We start from the raw sequence: 18,160 nt of genomic DNA, 5'->3' as shown, positions 1-18,160 counted from the left end.
TTTCTTTAAAATTCCTATAGGAATTCAAGAGAGAGTGAGCCTCTAAGGAGGAGGTGGGTCTTGGCCGAGCCAGGCAATGAGAAAAGCGAGAGTTGGTGGGGAACACATTTAAATTATGGATCCAGAAAAAGGGAGTGAAACCGGGATGGATGGGGATTACAAGGAGCTGCCCCGGGCTTAGGTGAGATAAGGAAGAGGGTAATGCTTATCTTATTTTGACTGACATTAGCGAACAGATACGACACCGTGCTAAGCACTTTGCATGCATGACCTCATTTAATTAATGCACAATTTATGAAATAAGGACTGTGATTTTATTCATGTTACAGACGAGAAAATAGAATTTCAGAGATCAAACGATTTCCCCAAAGTCACCCAGCTAATACGCAGAAGAAACAGGCTATAAAAGCAGACCTGCCATAGCCCCCATTTAACCACTTTAGTATCCTGCCTTAAATGGATTCACTTTGTTTGGGTCCCGGGGTGTTCACATGGGAGAAGAGTCAATGGCCACATGTGGTTATATCTCCGTCCGTGGGCTCACGTTATGATAACTTGGGGGAACAGGAAGTACTGAGACTATTGAGACAGATTCCAAGTCCTGCCTTTACAACTTGCCTGTCTAGATGTTTGCTCAGGTACAACCACGCGAAGGAGATGGGTCATGTGGAGCATGCTGTGGAAACAGGTCGGAATGACGAAGGGACCCACTATCGTATCTTCTGAGGGATAGATAAGAAATGTGGGATGATTAGCTTGAGAGGAAAAGCCTGTTGATATGTAATAGCTGTCTTCAAATATTTGATAGACGGTCAGGTAGAAGTAGCATTGGACTAGAGGAGAAACGTGGGAATAATGGGAAAACATTAGAGGAAGATAATTCTGGATCAACAGAAAACTACATAAACATAATGCAGTTTCATAACATTATCTTGTGCCTTGGACCCTTTTGGAAATCTGGCAAATCCTATGAATTCTGCTTAGAATAATGGTTTAAACAATTTTTTTAAAGCTTATTTTGAGACAGCGGGCGTGCCCGTGTGTGCCAGTGGGGGAAGGGGCAGAGAGAGGCGGGGGGGGGGGGGGGGAGGGGGCGGGGCATAGAGAATGCCAAGTAGGCTCCATGGTTTCAGCATGGAGCCCCAGGTGAGGCTTGAACTCAGACTGTGAGATCATGACCTGAGCCGAGATAAAGTTGAATGCTAAAATGACTGAATCATCCAGGCGCCCCAGAATAATGTTTTTTAAGTGCAGAAAATAAAATGTGTAAGATTTCGCAGGAAATGAATTATATGGAAATACAATTTTTTAGTCTTAAAAAAATTGAAGATATGTGCAATGATTTTAAGTTGTTTGAACATATCTGAGTTTTTTGGTTATTGATAATCATACTACTAGGGTTTGTTGCCTACATTCATAATAGAAGAAATGGTCAATTTCAAGTGGCAATTGGGGAAAATAAAGATATATATACATACATATATTGCCCATCAAAGTTCATGGTACCTCTAAGGAATTTGTGGACTCCATGTTACGATCTCCTGAATTAGAGGTACCCAAGAGTGGGATGAAAAGTCATGTAAAGTTGTAGTTTTTCGGTCACAGGAATAGTTTTTAAAGAAACAATGTCAGGGATGTTTAAGTAGGATTCCTGCTTTGGTTACATACTGGGTGAGATATAAACTCATGTGGGATCCTAATTCTAATACTCTATGCTCAAAACCCTTTAATGACTTTTATTATCTACAACAAGGATTTTTCAATTCTTTAAGCAGGGGAAGACTTTCTGCAAAATAAAATCCTACACGATCCCTCAATATATCAAACAGGAAACATGGGATCAGTTTTACCTGGAAACGGATGGCTGAAATCTGCCTGGTTAGCTTCCCTCTATCCCGCCTGCACCAACGGAGTTTTTAAATGTGAGATCTCTTCTGAAGAGCCCTCGGGCTCTGTGAAACACAGCCCTAGGATCCAAGATAAGCTCTTTAGATATGCATTCAAAGCCATGTAAAATCTTACCTCTCAGCTGCCGCTCAACAGAGCATTCATTGTCTCCAAACAACCTACAATATTCCTGACGCCACACCTTTGTTCACACTGCTCTCCAGTCTGGAATGCCCAACAGGCCCTCCTCCCCTTGGCCATTTCCCTAAACTATACCCTCTTTCAAGTTCAAATGAGGCTCCACTTCCTCCAGGAAGTATTCCCTGATCAGTCTACCCTTGGTGATTGTTCCTGCGCTCTGGGTCATTTTAATATGGCTCTATATTTGACATTATGTAAGCGATGATGCTTTGCTTTCCTTCCTGTGTCCGTTCTCCTGTCTCCTCCCCAGGAGACTAGGCAACCAGAGCTTCTAGACTACTGTGTGTCTCCGGGGCCCCATAAAGCAGCCTCTATACGGAAGGTGCCGAATCACTTCCTGTCTGTGGAATTCATCTTTCAACTTTGTCCCATTTCCCTAAAGAAATTGCAAACGTTTTGTGGACAAGGACTTCCTTAGACATTTCGTCTGCCATAATCTCTCCAGCACTTAGCATGATCCAGAATCCACAGGAGACCTGAACTGGGCAGAGTGAGACCCGGGCAGGAAAGCCGTTAGATAAGAGCAGTTTAGAAGGGAGGAAAAATACAATTTGATGTAAAGGGAGTTGTATCTGTTGCTGGGGAAGAAGACAGATGCCAAAAATAAGGTGTGGAAGGATATCCTTGAAGGCAAAGGAGCAGGTCAAGACATGATTAGGTGAGGCAAAGAATAAGATGTCAGAAAACATGAGTGAGTCACAGTGAGAGAGATCAACAGGGATTAACATGGAAATTCGATTTGAGATAAAAGGCAAGGGATAGAACCCTTCTCTTGCTGACCATTCATTAAAGCTCAGAGTTATGCAGTTCAGGCTCAGACGAAATCTACTTTTGGCCCTAGATTCTGAGTTAAGACTCAGGGTCTTTGACCCGGTCCTCAAAGAAATATTTGAGATTTCCACATTCTCATTTGGCAAAACATGGTCGTGTGAGGTGTCTCTAAGCCACTAATATCCTAATGTCTGTTTTGTACCACATGTTCAGAAATCCAACGTAATGACACTAAGATTTAGTAATAAGCACCATCGGCTGAAGGCTTACGATGTGCAAGGCACCACGGTAAGTGATTTAGTTGAGGGAGGGGAGTCCGGAATTTCAGGAACTGGATAGGGTGGGATAAAATAGGATAATAGGATAAAATGCTCCCAAGAAGTCAAGAAGGGTGAGAACCCATAATAAATAACAATAGCTCACAATGCCCGTATCAGAGATAACAAAACTGAGATTCAGAGACATCAGTTGACCTATTTTCGGTTGCCCAGCTAGTATGAGTGGCAGAGTGGCAGAGTCGGGATCCGAACCCAGTCTCCAGTGGACGCTCTTTTCTGTGGTTTAACTACCCCTATCGCTATACTGTCAAACATCATCCCTAGCTGCTGCACAAGAAAGAAAATGCACGAACTCATTCAGTGAAATTGCCAATTGCATCTAGAGTCGTATACAGGGGCCAGGGAGCTTGAGCGCAATAGAAAGCCAGAAAATCGCCCAACCTCAGTTGAACCAGGCATTTCAGCCCCCTTCCCTGGCATATTTCAGTACCCCTCCCAATATCCCTGGAGACTTAGAAAGAAATAGCTAATTTTATGTGGCCAGTAGGATTTTAATGTCTTTCTTTTCATCTCACGTAGGCTATGAGAATAAGGAACTTATGAGAGAGCGCAGAGGAGATCTGGGAAGGAAGAGCAAGCGTCACTTACAAGACAGGAAGCGGCAAGAATCACAGGGTAATTGGCTCTTCGTCTTGGGGGGCTGGGAGATGCTTCAACTGGAAGGTTTGTAACTGACACCGGGTCAAAGCAAGAGTCATCGGTCAAGAGGGGAAAAAATTCTGCAAGTTTTCCTTCTGAACATCATGTTCAAGCAGCAGCCCTCTCTCCTCACTAGGTCAGAGATCTCAGTGGGATTCTCCTCCAGCTCGGAGTCAGCGAATCCAGCCTTATTTACCTCTCTCCTCGAGGCCTGGACTCCTCCGCAGGCGTGAAGGGATTCTCGAACTTCAGGAACCTCTTGAAAGGGTTCACACAAATCCGGCTGGCCTCAGGGCCAGTGCTTGAGCACGCATTTGGTGAAGGGGCGCCAGACTCCATATCCAAGGCCTCTCGTGGCAAAGCCTCTGAATCAGTGCTAGCTACTTCCTCCTAATTGTCTCCTACCTGTCCACACCCTCAGATTATCTTCTCAATGGAATATGCACAGGTGTAACCCTTTCCAGGTCAGTGCTCTTGCCTGGAATGCTTAAATTCCCTCTTCAAATCTGTACTACCCCACCCTGTTCTTGTCTTAGTTTTCTCCGGGTAAAAGGGGACATTTGTTTACAAATACAACTATCACTTTTCAGCCTAAAAATGTGTCCATGCTGCTCCAGGGACGAGAGAGGAGAGTACACCTATGGCTCAAAGTTAGAATGCTTTTTCTTTCTTAAATCCACGTTATTGAGGTAAAATTTACATCAAGTGAAATGTACCCATTTTAAGTATAGAGTTCAGTACTTTTGACAAATACGTACCCTTGAGGAACATTGCTCCTAGTGAGATATAAAATGGAACATCGTCCCAGAAAGTTCCCTCCTACCCCTTTGAAGTCAAAATCTTCATGGAAACCCCGACCTTCCGGCTGCCACTGATCTGTTTTTATCATTATAAAATATCCCTTTTCTAGAGCTTTATATATGTGAAATAATACAGTATTATTTTATTTAATCTGGAGTCTGGAAATTCATCCATGCTATCGCATGTATCAGAAATCTTCGTTTTTAATTTCTGTCCATTTTTAATTATTGTCCATTTTTTATTACTTTCTAATTTACATTTCTTTATAGAATCTACGACAATGTATCTATTCTCTGTTGATCAACCTTTGCGTTGCTTCAAGGTGTTAGATATTCTAAATAAAACTGTTATGAGGCTCCTGGGTGGCTCAGTCGGCTCAGGTCGTGATCTCGCGGTTCGTGAGTTCGAACCCCGCGTCGGGCTCTGGGCTGACAGCTCGGAGCCTGGAGCCTGCTTCGGATTCTGTGTTTCCCTCTCTCTTTGCCCCTCTGCTGCTGGGACTTGAAGTCTTATTTTCCATGAAGTCTGACTTAGCATTTTTTTTCTCTATTATGAGGAGTGTGGTTTTGTCTTAAGAAATCAAGGTCACAAACATTTTCTTTTATATATTTTTCTAGAAATGTTATAACTTTCGCTTTTATGTTTCAGGTATATGAGCCATTTCAAGTTAATTTGTGTATATGGTATTAAGTAAAGATTTATTTTTTCCCCCATTTGTACATCTAGTGGATCCAGTTCAATTAAGTTACTTTGAGACCATTGTTAAGACTCAGTGGAGTATGCATAAATAAATCTATTTCGGGGTTCTATTCCATCGATATTAGTTGAATATGTTTTCACCAGTATCACACTGTCCCGATTACCAGACCTTTATAGTTAGTTTTGACATGAAGTACTCTAAAGTTTCCAGCTTTGCTTTCCCTTTTGAAAATTGCTGTGGCTATTTTAAGTTCTTTGTATTTTCATATTGTTAACATAAGCTTGTCCATTACGCAAAGAATTTTGTTGAGCTTTTGACTAAAATTGCATTGCATCTGCAGATCGATTTGGGGAGAACCAACACGTTTACAAACATAAGTCGTCCCATCATGAGTATGGCATACCTGCCCATTTATTTCAATTTTCTTTACTTTCAGAAATGTTGTATAATTTTCAGCATACGGTTCTAGTACATATTTTGGAAAGTTGATCCCCAAGTGTTTTATGCGTATTGAATGAAGTTATGTATAATCTTTATACTTTTTTATTCTTTGTATGTAGGAATACATTTAGTTTTACTATAAATTGACCTTATATTGGGGTGGCGCAGTCGGTTGAGCGTCTGACTCTTGATCTCACTTCAGGTCTTGATCTCAGGGTCGTGAGTTTGAGTCCCATGTTGGGCTCCATGCTGGGCATGGAACCTACTTAAAAATAAATAAATAAATAGACCTCGTATCATGTTACTATTCTTTTGTGTGCAATAGATCATTATTCACCAGCTGCTTTTAAGAATTTCCTATCTTTGATTTTTAGCTATTTGACTATGATGTGCTTGAATGCGGTTTTCATTGTAATTAGCCTGCTGGGTTTTGCTGAGCTCTTGGATATATAGGCTGTTGTTTTTCACCAAATTTAATAAAGTTTGAACATTATGTCTTCAAAAAAATCTTTCTGTCCCATTTTCTCTTTCTCCTTGCCTCTGGAGATCCAATTACATGTATGTTTGAGAGCTTTGTATTATTTCACAAGTTACTGAGGCCTTTAATTGTTTTTTGGTGTTTTTCTCTGTTTTTCAGATTAGATAATTCTAGGAGTCTGCCCCCAAACTCCCTGATCCTGTCTTTTGCTAACTGCAGTTTGTTTTTAAGCTCTTTGAATGAATTGTTTCATTTCAGATACTTTACTTATAATTTCTAGAATTTTCCTTTGGTTCTCCTCTATTGCTTTCATTTCTCTGATAAGACTTACTCTGTTCTCTTATTCCATTTGTTCTCTTATCCAAACCGTATTTTCCTTACATCTTTAAATACATTTTTAACAGCAGCTTTAAAATTCTTGTCTGTTAATTCTAAAATCTGGACCATCTTGGGGTCTCTTTGTGTCGATTGCTTTTTTGTCAATTTAGAGTCATATTTTGTCTGTTGGAAAAAAAATCGACTGTGTTGCTAGACATTTTGGATGATACACTGTAAGGAATCAATGATGTATGTTGCCTTTGTTTTACTTTACTGTCAGTTCTCCTTGCTTTTGTGGAGGTTTGGTTATAGGCTTTTTTAGGGTGGGTCTCGGGTAGCTTTTACCCCATAGCACTGTCCTTTTCCTAATGAATGGCCTTTCTGTTATCTTAGCTGAATGCTGGGGGTTTTACTGAGGGCTCTCCACTCTGGTTGTGGTGGAATTTCCATGTTTCCGGGCACTGTGCAGCCTCTAGGATCTCTGTTCTGCTCTCAACCCAATAAGAGCCTCTTGCTGCTATGTCCAGCACAGTCCTGCCCTGCACATGTGCAGCCCAATCCTTGGCCAATAACTTATGAGAAACCCCAACAGAGTCACCCGTGAGCCCTACTGCACAGCTGTCTCCTCCCTGGTATCCTTCCCTAAACTCCCATCTTCATTCCCTCAGCTCAGCAGGACAGTTATTGTCTGTTTCATGTTTATTTCCCTGTGTCTTATTCTGGACTTTGCCAGGAGGCAGAGAATGGACATGAATGCGAGGCTCGTTTGGTATGGTTTCCTTTTCTCAGTGATTAAAGTCCTGCACTGCCTATGTCCGATAGCTTAAAGCAGTTGCTTTATATTATGCTCAGCTTTATAGGTTTTTTCATTTTTTTCTTAAATCCTTCCTCATGGAGGTAGCTTTTTTTTTTTTTAATGCAAATCCAAGTTAGTTAACAAACAGTATAGCATTGGTTTCAAGAGTAGAATTTAGTGATTCATCACTTGCGCACAACACCCAGTGGTCATCCCAACAAGTGTCCCCCTCAATGCCCATCACCCATCTAGCCCATCCCCCCACCCACCTCTCCAGCAACCCTCAGTTTGTTGTCTGTATTTAAGTCTCTTATGCTTTGCCTCCCTCTCAGTTTTTATCTTATTTTATTTTTCCTTCCCTTCCCCTATGTTCATCTGTTGTGTTTCTTCAATTCCACATATGAGTGAAATCATATGACATTTGTCTTTCTCTGACTGACTGATTTTGCTTAGCATCATACATTCTAGTTCCATCCACTTTGTTGCAAATGGCAAGATTTCATTTTTTTTTTGATCGCTGAGTAATATTCCATTATATATATATGTATATACCGCATCTTCTTTATCCATGCATCAGCCTATGGACATTTGGGCTCTTTCCATAATTTGGCTATTGTGTTTAAAAATTTTTTTTAAAGTTTATTAATTTTTGAGAGAGAGAGACAGAGACAGAGTGGGAGAGAGGGGAGGGGCAGAGAGAGAGGGAGACACGGAATCTGAAGCAGGCTTCAGAGTCTGAGCTGTCAGCACAGAGCCCGATACCAGGCTCAAACTCACAAACTGTGAGATCATGACCTGAGCCAAAGTCGGATGATAGGTGGAGTTCAGCCACATTTCAGGGGCTCAAGCGACTGAGCCACTCAGGTGCCCCATATTGTGTGTTGCTTTTTTTTTTTTTTTTTTAAATAGCAGGAGGGCACATTCGGTATTGGTTATTCTATATAAACAGAAACGGACCTCTCCCCTGCTTTCTTATGCTTTAGCAAAATTTGATTTCCGAGTGTGAACTATTATTGTTGTTGATGCATTTGAAGAAATTAGGAGATGCTCAATGAATGAGCCAAGATCCAAATCCAAGCTATTTAACTCTAAATCCGGCATGCTTTCCATTATACTCTGTTGCCTCTACTTTCTGTAGAAAGTAGCGATTTGATACCTGCTGAAGAGGTACCATTATAACCAAATCTTTTCCCCCACAGTCGAGCACAGAGACCTGAAGGCTTCACTACCTCAATGTCCTTTTAAAGACTTTAGTCACCCGTAAGTGTAGTTACAACAATCAAATAGCAATGGGCCATTTTTTTAACACTAGAAGGGACCTCAGCAACGATCCAGAACAACTCTTTCGTTTCAAGGAAATCGAGGCAGAAAATAAAGCAAATTATCTGCTTAAGGTCATCTGCTTAGTAAACTGAAGAATGAAAGACTTGAACCAAGTTCCTCTCTGTCTGATGTTCTTATCACCAGACTCAGGAGCCTGTATGGCTGCTTAGAGAAGGGTCTCGGAGAATGGAGTTTTGAACAGTTGCCTAAGAAAAGGCACAGCATTTCCCAGTCGTTGTTTCATGTCTTTGAAGAGGCAATGATGATATCAGGAAAGCGTCCTTGTCCCTTTGTGTGATCGTCCACTGAGAAGTTTCTGTTTTTATTTCAGAGAAGGAGAGCTGGGCCTAAGCAGGAAACAGGGTCATAGCTACAGGGATATGAGACATGAGCCATACATCTTCCCAGGAAGTAATTACTTCTCAACACAGCGGTGATGTAGCAGTGGGACCAGGCATTGAAATTTACATGGACTCAAGGGATTTTTTTTTTTTAACGTTTTATTTATTTTTGAGACAGAGAGAGACAGAGCATGAACGGGGGAGGGGCAGAGAGAGAGGGAGACACAGAATCGGAAGCAGGCTCCAGGCTCTGAGCCATCAGCCCAGAGCCCGACGCGGGGCTCGAACTCACGGACCTCGAGATCGTGACCTGAACCGAAGTCGGATGCCCAACCGACTGAGCCACCCAGGCGCCCCGTGGGATTTTTAAGTGGAACAAAGCCACCCTGTTTCCTACATTTCGGTTATGATACCACATCTGGTGTTCTTTCTTTTTTGTTTTCATTGAAGTGTATTTATTTATTTTGAGAGAGAGCCCAAGCGGGGGAGGGGCAGAGAGAGAAGGAGAGAGAGAGAGAATCTCAAACAGGCTCTTCTCCGGCAGCGCAGAGGCTGACGCGGGGCTTGAACTCACGATCTCTGGTGAGATCGTGACCTGAGCTGAAGCCAAGAGTCGGATGGATGCTCAACCATCTGAGCCACCCAGGCGTCCCGCATCAAAGTAATCTTTGCATCTGCCGTAAGAAAGAGGAGGCTGACTTCACTGGGGATTTCTTTCGCTTAGTCTTCAGCCATTCAGATAGCAGAGTCTGGCAAGTCAATACACCATGGCCCCTCTTGGTTCTAATTTTAGCGATATTCCATTGTTTTCTAAGCTTGTTTCCAAAACCCTGCTGTAATCTCTCCATCTCCCTCGGATCTGTTTTTCCTATCTACCAGTCGGACCAAGGGAAGTTAGATTTTCATCCACCTGGGTTCCACATTGGGAACCGGGCAAAATTACTCCGGCGCTTTCTCACTTTTGGGTGTGGTCGACTGTCACAGGGTGGGCATCCAGACAAATCCCTTGCCTCAAACGTCCAGCCCCAAGAAGCTGGGAATCTCCTTCCCCCTTAGAGTTTCCTGGGCCAGCAGTTGAGAAGACTGAAGACAGGGGGTTTTTATCCACCAGACAAACTCGACCTATCCCGTCTCGCGTTCCGAGACCACAGCCCTACACGTAGGCGAACGAGAGAGATGGTTTGATAGGCCTTGGCTAGCGTATGAAATCCTGTAACCTCAGTACTGAAGTATCATCCCCAACCGTCTGGCCGGAAAGGAGCGTGAGGAGGCTCACTTGTATCACTGTACCCCTCAAACTTCAAATAGACCAGGAAAATAAATGTGAAGTTGCCACAGTCCTATAGGTTGAATTATCGACTATAATAGCCAGAACAATAACAAGAGCTTACATCGGTTACATACCATGCATGGTTCTGGGCACTTTACGTGTGTTCATTATTCTGCTTCTTGCATCAGCCCTATGAGGTAGGTGCTATTCTGCCATTTATAGGTGAAGAACTTTAGTCAGAGCGGTTAAGTAATTGGCACAAGGTCACAGGACTGGTTCAGTGGCTCAACCCAGATTTGCACTAGGCAGCCTGCCTTGAGACCTGTACTCCTAACTATTAGGCAGGAGTAACATGCATTATCATTGGCTATCTGCCCATATCCAAACTATGGCTTGCATTCCAAGTCACCATGCTTACAAGGATTTTTTTTTTTAATACGTGAATACTTTTAAAAGGTATTAAGAATTTGTGACAGTCTATTTGAAACTAAGGACGGTTCCTTGCATGTAGTTCAATTGCTTAACTAGCAAGCAGATGTGGAAAGATTTGTGTGGCTAGTGGCCTGGGTTCTGGCCCCGGTCTTCTGTTAGCTAGTCTCGTACCTAATCATTCTGGAAGCCGGTTCCCTCACTTGTAAATGCAACAAATACTGAGCACCTCCTCTGTGCCAGGCACTGCGTTTGCTGCTAGAGAAACAGTGATTAACAAGTCGATGCCTCATTATGACGACCGAGAATGTCAAACGAGGCAATCTGTAAAGTCCCTTCGGGAACTAAGCGTAATCAAAGCCAGCAGTGTTCTAGACGCATTCTCCAACAGTCGGGTGCTGACGAAACGGTCACTTGACTCACTAGGAAAAATGTATAAAGCCTGGACTGGAAGCTGACTCAGAAATGAACTTCTTTGTGACCACAAATCTTCCTCCGTGATCTCCCAGTTGCTAATGCAAATCATCTCCTGGGCAAGACTGATGGAATGTATCCTCCCTACTTGGTGCAGGCCCTGGGACCAAAAAGCCATTGTGATTTTTATGCTGGCCTTCTTTCTTCCTACTTTCTGGCTTGGCAAACAGTTCCCTTTACTCACAGGGATTAATAGCTTTAACATATAGGGACAATCAGCCACGGAAGGAGGCATTTAGTAACCAAAAAATTGAGATAAGTGGGCAAACAGAAGTCATGTTGCTGAAAGCTCACATCTATTGATTTTCAATCAAGAGGATCCAAAGGTAGGACGCCTAACTGACGCCACCTTCGTTCCAGCCAAACCATCCAGGAGAAATCGGACATATGTAGCCTAGACCCTTTCTTCCTCCTTTCCTTGGGAGTGACCCTGTCCACAGGGACCCCGTATCTTTCTCTGTCCCTCTAGGTCATAAATGTTAGGGAAGGCCCCTCTCGTGAGCACATTCTATCTGTGTCCTACAATTGGATCTCTCTGACTGAGCATAGAGTCCGTGTGTGGAAGTGACTTGAGACGGGGCAAGGGTCAGACGACCCTGGATAACGATGTCCTTCCATAGGTTACGTACTCGAAATCAAGAGCCACTGACTGAAAGCTGCCAAGTTTTATTTAGTTTTGTCACCAGTCTGCATAAAAGAAGAATCAGAATGTCATTTTGCATTTCACATCTATATACTCACGCATCTAAACCGTCCCTCATGTATTCATATCCCCTCATTTACAGATGGGGAAACTGACACCTCGAAACATGAAGCGATATGCCCAAATCACACTCCCTATCAGAAGCAGAGTGGATGCTGCTGTTTCTCAAAATAGAGGAGTCTAATTCTGGGAGAGGGAGAAATCTCAGGTTTGGGTTTAATGTAGTTAATTTCTCTGAATATTTTGCACAGAATGAGATCTAAGGTTCCGCACCTCCTAGCCTCCGATCCATGCTAATCTGCAAAGTGTCCCAGCTGCCAGCCCGTGCCGTGTTCACTCACACCGCCACCACCAGAAGATTCTTTTCTTTTTTTAACTTAAAATAAATGTTTATTTATTTTTGAGAGAGACAAAGACAGAGCGCCAGCAGGGGAGGGTTAGAGAGAGAGGGAGACACAGAATCCGAAGCGGGCTCCAGGCTCCCAGCTGTCAGCACCGAGCCCGATGTGGGGCTCAAACCCACGAACCGTGAGATCGTGACCTGAGCTGAAGTCAGAGGCTCCACCGACTGAGCCACCCGGGCGCTCCCACTAGAAGATTCTTTCAAGGCTTTGACTTCTCTCAGTAGCACCGAGTCATGAGCCACACCACAGGCTGGCCAGTTGGAGCAAATACAGGAAAGCTATTTTGCTACAGGCAAAGTAAGGGCCTTTGAGGCGTCAGCTATATGAAGGCAGATGAAATATACTAGGGTGTGTGACCGACCCTGGGTTCTCCTTGAAGGAAAGTACTTCCGGTAATGTGAATGACCCAGTCCCGATGTGCTTGCAGCCGGTATCCGTCTCTGCTTCACGGACTGAGAAGTTCCATTTCTCATCCTGGTTCTGCCTTTTTATTTACCCTTTATTTGCAACTTGGACCAGAACTCTAGTCCTCTTTGAGTCCCACTAGACGGAGTACGTTAGAGGGGCTGAACACCCTCAGGCCCCTGAGGGGCAATGTTCTCCAGATTCATAGGACTCTCCCAGCTGCCCTGCTAATGGCCGGTAAGCTACTCTACATGCTATTTTTGCCCCATTCTTGGCCCCATTTCTCTTATTGTCCACTCCTCCCTTTGCTTGGGTTCCAATGATCTCTTTTCAACCTTTGTCGAGCTGCACCAGCTAAATCAAAGCATCTCATCCTTCCCAATTGCAAGTACCAATTCCACTGTTTTTACACATTAACAAATCCAACCATATTCCCCAAATGGATTCCTCAGTGGTCGATGTTTTTTTTTTTTTTCTCTAGAAGACGCAGCAAGGACACAGACCAGGAGTTTCTTTTTCGTGCTTTAAGGAAACCAACATTGAGGAGGTGTGGGGTGCAGCTTGCTAGAAATATGGCTTGAACTGTGCTGGTTGTTGTTTGGCCGGGTTTCTCAGGGAACTTTTTGATGAGCTGGCACCCTTCTGAACTTGGCCTTAAGATCTGAATTAACCTTATTCACAGACCTCGAAGACAATATAAAATAGAAGCAAAATAAAGACCTCGAAGCAATATAACATATCGGCTGAAAGCAATTCCCTTCCACGGCTCTGGCTCCATTGCATTTACTTACGGATCACAGCTTCCTTCCCTTCTTATCCCAATAGGGTAAACAGCCATTTACCAGCTTTGCTTTTTGGCTTTAGTGGAAGCAGATCTTGATTGGGAGCAATCGAGGAGGCAGACAACTGAGAGACCATCTGTGTGCATAGCACAACAGCCCGAAAATTCAGACAGTAGATGCAGATCTGAACGTCACTAGATAGCTGCATAGCCAATGTCACAAAGGTGAGCCAAGTCTCCGAATATTCTATGCATCTCTCTTTGAAATACTCAGACCAGAACGGTATTTTACTTTGAGCCTGGTGGCTTCTCACTAAAGCCCAAAGAGGTGGCCGGGGTCAGCAGGCATAGCAAACGTCCCAGAGCGGGGAGAATCGCTCATGTAGATATTTGTGTCTTGGATACGAGGCACGCAAAGTCATTTTGGTAACAGGAAACGGGATGATCACCAGGCTTATTCACTTGTTTAAGAACTGGCATTTATTTTCCACTGTGCTTTGGGGGGAATTTGTGAGATTTAAAAAGTGTACACACTGAAAGCTATGATAGTCTAAAACTCAATAAATAACCATACTTAATATTTTGGCAGATTTCCTGCTTTTTCTGTGGATCTTATACCTAAATGAGATCACCCTGGGAGATTTATTATTTATTTACTTACTTAATCCAAAATGTGTTTATTGGGATAGTTTCCCGCTCATCTTTTTTTTTTTTTAATTTATTTGTTTACTTTGAGAGAGAGAGAGAGAGAGAGAGAGAGAGCAAGCAAGGGAGGGGCAGAAAGAGAGGAAGGCAGGATCCCAAGCAGGTTGCACCCTGTCAGCACAGAACCCAACGCGGGGCTTGAACTCGTTAACCGTGAGATCATAACCTGAGTGGAAACCAACCTATCGGCGACTGAGCCACCCAGGTGCCCTGCCCATTCCTCTTGATTCAGGGTGCTTTTAGGGCTGCTTCCATCTGAAGGAGCATCCTTCTGCAAGCCTTGCTTTTTCTCCTGCAGGTTGCCAGGGACAGCGGAGAAGCCAACACACAAAACTGCCATTTGGGCACGGCTTAAGATGGTGGTAGTTTTGGAGCATCCTGGGTACCTCACGCCCATGAAGGAGGAGCTGGGGCTCTGCACCATAAGCTTCTTCCTGTGTTTCCTCTTCTCCTCTTCCCCAGGCGGGTGGAGGAGGCCCTTTGGGAGGGGATGTTCTCATGGGGAGATCATCACCGCCGGGAAGGGGGACTATAGGGAGCTTTTTAAAGCTTTTTATAGGGAGATTTTTTAAGAATTATAACATGGTAATAATTTCCCTATATTGTACATTCCTTTTTTTTATTGAAAAAACCTTTTTAATGTTTTATTTATTTTTGAGAGAGAGAGAGAGACAGAGCATAAGCAGGGGAGGGGCAGAGAGAGAGCGCGAGACACAGAATCCGAAGCAGGTGCCAGGCTCCGAGCTGTCAGCACAGAGCCCGATGCGGGGCTCGAACACACGGACCGTGAGATCGTGACCTGAGCTGAAGTCGGACGCTTAATTGACTGAGCCACCCAGGAGCCCCTGTATATTCCTTTTAATAATATCTTAGGGCATGTACAATGGCTCATCTCTCATACATGTAGCTTTTCCCCAACCTTTTGCTTTTATAAAACAGGTCCTGAGCATTCTTGTGCATAAAAATTTTCCTGTATTTTGGATATTTTTTCTCCTAGGATAGATTCCAGAACAACACCATTGAGAAAAGACTTTGACCCCATGACATGACTGACTGGTGCATGGAGGTTTTACTCTGTTCTTACAGGGGTTTGAACATACTTGATTAAATTATTTGGCCTCCGACCAGATGTTGGGCATTGCTCTGTTGGATCCTTAGTAAGCTTTTGTATTTCTCTTAAACTTGTCCTGAAACATCAGCTTTTGGATCTTAGTGACAAGATCACTAATTTCGTTATAAAGGGTGTAAGTAGTATATGTAATTGATAGCAGGTTTTACTGAGTACATACTATGGATCAAGTGTTGTGCTAAAATTCTTAAGTGAATAATTTAATGTTTTTCAAGATTTCATGACCATCACACGTGCTTGGATTTACAGTACAAATAATAGAATCTCAGAACGAGTAAGTCTTTAATGTCTCTGGGCTTAGTTACCTCTATAAATGGGACAAAAGTACTGGCCTTACCCAACTTACAGGGATAGTCTTAAGGAAATCAGAGTTTTACTAAAACTTTACAAAAGTTATGCAACTCCATGTAAAGCAAGTTTTTAGTATTTTTAAAATTGGTTTATTGTAATTATTGGTAAGAAATACTTACCTACACCTTCTGCAGTGTTGAAAACTTGGGTAGCCTAGAGGCACTTGGGTAGCTCAGTTGGTTAAGTGTCCAACTCTTGGTTCCAGCTCAGGTCATGATCTCACGGTTTGTGAGTTCGAGCCCCACACTGGGCTTGGGGCTGACAGTGCAGAGCCTGCTTGGGATTCTCTCTCTCCCTGTCTCTCTGCCTCTCCCCAGCTCTCTCTCTCTCAAAAATAAATAAACTTAAAAAAAAAATCTTTGGTAGCCTAAATAAACCAATGTAATGAAAGCTGGGCTGGAGAAGGTGGGAATTTCATACTTCTTTATTTTTGAAACACATTATTAAATCATGTAGGGAAGATTAAAAAAACAGGCTAATGCATATATTAAGAATTATGGGATATTCACTCGTATGAGTACTTTAAGAGACAAAACAGATGAACATAAGGGAAGGGAAACAAAAATAATATAAAAAGAGGGAGGGAGGGGGACAAAACAGAAGAGACTCATAAATATGGAGAACAAACTGAGGGTTGCTAGAGGGGTGGCGGGAGGGGGGATGGGCTAAATGGGTGAGGGGCGCTAAGGAATCTACTCCTGAAATCATTGTTTCACTATACGCTAACTAATTTGGATGTAAATTTTAAAAAAATAAAAAATAAAATAAAATAAAAAGAATTATGGGATATTGCCCTTTTGTACTAGAAATTCTATACAGGAGTTGTTTGAGAGTACTAGAAGTTCTATATAGGGGTTGTTTGAGACTGCTTAGAGTTTATTGTGATGTTTGAGATATCACCTATCTTTATTTACCATCCCAATAACTGTTAAGTAGGAAAGGAAACATAGAATTTATTACACTTGGGGGAAAATGATTGGACACGCCTTATTACATGGCATATCGGCAATGAAGTCAACTATTAATAATTCTGTTTAAATAGGTCCCGTGTCAGTTAACTACTGAAATTTACTGAGGAACTGATGTATAATAAAAGGGAAGTGAAGTTCAGGTAGACATTTGGGAAGAAGAGACTGAAGGTAGCCTGTTTCACTGGCCCCTCTAATAACTTGGAAAGCTAGGCCATGACTGGACATCTTTAAAAGCTGCTCTAATTAATCTTGGGTTGTCATAATCTCCCCCTTGCTTTTAGCCACCCACCTTCTTCCTCGTTCCTGTAATACTTTGTTGGCTTTTCCCTTCTGGTAGTTTTTGTCATTAACCCTTTGTGCCACTAAAGCTTCTTTCTGGAAAATAACTGTTTGGATCCTGGCCAAGCATACCCTCCCTGACTTGGGGTCCAAGGAAGAAGTTCCTCCTTTCCCTAGTCCAGCTCATCTTGTACTAACGTAACACAAAGGGCCTGTTGAAGACACTTCTGGGTCATAAAAGCCTCTCTTTTCAATTTTTAACTTGAAAGTTTTGAATGTAATACACCACTAAGCCTAGTAGGAAGATAAAAAACAAAACAAAACCCAGGAACAGGGGCACCCTGTGGCTCAGTCAGTTATGTCCGACTCTCGGTGTCGGCTCAGGTCACGATCTCACAGTTCGTGAGAACGAGCCCTACACCAGGTTCTACGTGGACAGCATGGAGCCTGCTTGGGATTCTATCCCTCCCTGTCTCTCTGCCCCTCCACCTCTCACGGGCACTCTCTCTCTCTCTCGAAATAACTAAGTAGCTAACTAAATGAATAAATCAATAAATAACAGGGACAGTTTGGCAGGATTTTGATTTTGACGAAGAAACGCAAAAGTGTATAAGGGTATGAACCTCACTGCTGTCTCAGATGTCTTTTGAAGGGTGGGCCCTGGGACCTTTTGCAAGAATATGTTGCCCGGGGTTCTCAGGGATGAAGACCAAGTAACGAGGCAACATAACTGCTAGGGACACATGTTTCTGTCGCCAAACTGACCTGTCCGTTACACAAACGTTTAACCAGTTTGTTGCCGCGCAGGCATTTTGCATATGCGGCGATAGGAAAGTCCTGAAGCTGTGCACCTCAGGGATAGAAGATTGTGTCTTTAGATGAGGGCTGGAGTCAGTTAATCCCAAGGACAAATACTTCAGAGTTGAGAGGGAAGAACCAAGAAGAATTGCATCGATTTGGTTGCCAACTAGTCATACAGAAAGACAAACCAACTTAAAGGGTGTTGTAATCGTGTGCATTGCCCAAAAGTCGGAATTTGCAAACAAGCTGAAATGATATTAAAAATAAATATCATGGGGTAATCCTTATTTTTCCCGTCATAGCTTTATCAGTCCTTGCCTTTTGGAGGGCCATCAAGGTGATTTAGTCTTGCTCACAAGGATAATATAGCACTTTGCAGTCAATGGATACGGTTCAGGGGCACCCGGGTGGCTCCGTCTGTCAA

General features: G+C 43.0%; 1 long non-coding RNA gene and 1 pseudogene across 1 annotated transcript; both read right to left on the bottom strand.

The window, feature by feature from the left end:
• Window positions 1–266: 266 nt before the first annotated feature.
• On the bottom strand, window positions 267–4,176 carry LOC145714293 (uncharacterized). The gene is made up of 3 exons (XR_014136834.1): window positions 4,033–4,176; window positions 1,851–1,944; window positions 267–833 (listed from the first exon to the last, which is right to left on the bottom strand). It is a non-coding gene; the product is annotated as an uncharacterized LOC145714293 (long non-coding RNA).
• A 10,268-nt stretch (window positions 4,177–14,444) lies between these two features.
• Window positions 14,445–17,003, bottom strand: LOC145713725 (small ribosomal subunit protein eS27 pseudogene; annotated as a pseudogene).
• Window positions 17,004–18,160: the final 1,157 nt, after the last annotated feature.

The sequence above is a fragment of the Panthera onca genome, chromosome X (assembly GCF_046562875.1).
Source record: "Panthera onca isolate mPanOnc1 chromosome X, mPanOnc1 haplotype 2, whole genome shotgun sequence".
Lineage (NCBI taxonomy): Eukaryota > Metazoa > Chordata > Mammalia > Carnivora > Felidae > Panthera > Panthera onca.
This window is presented reverse-complemented; position numbering and strand designations above follow the sequence as displayed.